Here is a 1893-nt window from a genome sequence, read left to right as displayed (position 1 = left end):
GGGCGGCGTGGTGTGCGCCCCCCCAGCCATAAAACACACCAAGGTTGCCCTCCCCGAGTGGGTTCATCCATCCGCATTCTGGTTGAGTGGTTAATGGCTGCAGTGACTCCAGACCAGGCTGGTGCAGTATTTGCTGAGCAAACAGGAGGGGATGAAAAGGACAGAAAGCTCTCTGGGTGCCCAGCACAGCTCGCTGATGTGCTCATGTACCCAGCCCGGAGCCTGCAGCAGCCCTGATGCTGCTGGAGACTCTCTGCTGAGTCACATCAGGGACTGCAACCCGCAGCTGAGCCAAGGCAGGTTCCACAGGACATGTTTCCATGGGCAGCTGCCTGCAAAAGCTCTACCCAAGGCCAGTCCCATCCCTGCCTGTCACATCTGCTGGGCTCTGGCCTGAGCAGCGCTGCAGGAGGAGGAGGATGAAACAACTTGGAGGATGTTTGCAGGGAGCAAACCCCGGGGAGACTGCAGAGCTGTGGAAGGGCTCCCCCACTTTGTCCATGGGATCTGCCCCCGGGTCAGCATTGGGTCTGCTGCTCGCACGTGTGGTGCCTGCTGGACACCACGTACACCCTGTGCCACCAGTCCCGGTGGGTGCCTGCGCCAAGTGTCCTGTCAGCTGCTGCATCACACGGGACCAGCGCTCCCAAACACTTACCCAGCAGTGGGAAGCATCCCTCCCCCTTCCTGCTCTCTCCATCACCCACCAGGTCCCAGCCACCACCTGGCCCCTGCCCTGCCCAAAGAGATGCTGTTCAAGACCAGGGTGACTTGTCCTGCTACAGCGAGGTCACACATCCCAGGAGAGATAACTGGCCAAGACCCTCCTTGGCTCTGGTGTCCCCTTTTCTCTGCTGTAAGAGGGGCTGAGGGGAGTGCAGCAGAGAGCCCCCATCCCACAGAGCCCAGGCAGGCTCCTGGAGGACACACAATTCCCTGTGCCTTGGGTAAGGACTCACCTCTGGGTGTGCAAAACCCTGTTACCATGCGTATGCCTGACAGGGGATAGATAAAGGAGCTGAGCCCATCTCTGAAGGCAGCAAGTGCCTGTTCAAAGCAATCACGGCTGAAGAGGAGACAGAGGGGAGAAAAATATTCCCAAGACTCAAGGTGGCAAGAGAGCAGAGGAACCAGCGAGCTCTGGATTGGGCCATCTGCCCCAGTGGGGTGCTGTGCTCCATTAGGGAACACTGGTTGCACCCCAGGCCCTACAGCAGCTCCAGGGGGGTGGCCAAATTTGGTCTTCATCTGGCTAAGGGCAGCCCAGGGCTCCCCAGCTTGCCTGAGACCCTGGTACTCAGAGGCACCAATAAATCACAAGGCAGAGGGGCAGACGTGGCTTCCAGGACACTGGGACGAGGAAGGGGCCTGGACCCATGGCCAAGGGGTGCCAGGAAGGGGAGAATGGAAGCCTGGAGGCTCAGCAATAACAAGGGGAGTTGAGGGGGAGCACAGGGGGAGACAGAGCCACATCCCAGCCCCGAGACTGGATGCTGTGGTGCAGAGCAGGGTGTGCAGCCCCTGGGACCTGCCCAAGGCTGTGCAGTGAGTCAGTGGTGATGCTGCCCAAGGCGAGGGCTGCTGCAGACAGTTGCTGAAGATTACAAATGCTGCTAAGAATAGCCAGCAGGGCCCCAGCCTGTGCTGCCCAGCACATGGCCAGGCCACGTATCCATCACTCTCGCATTCCTGAGCCACCCCATTACTCACTTTCCCACACTGGGACATTGGTGCCAGGAGAAATTCACCAGTGCAGCGAGCTCAGGCACCTCGGGTTGTCTCCGAGTCCCATCGAGCAGGGCAAGGGCAGAGCAAGCTCTTTCCAGGGTCGCCCTTTAATTTTTAAAGAGGATCCGGTGCGGGAGGAGGATTTACCGGGTGTTTATCGGCACC

Source organism: Nestor notabilis, unplaced genomic scaffold (assembly GCF_000696875.1).
Source record: "Nestor notabilis isolate BGI_N333 unplaced genomic scaffold, ASM69687v1 scaffold20383, whole genome shotgun sequence".
Lineage (NCBI taxonomy): Eukaryota > Metazoa > Chordata > Aves > Psittaciformes > Psittacidae > Nestor > Nestor notabilis.
Note: the sequence above shows the minus strand (reverse complement) of the source record.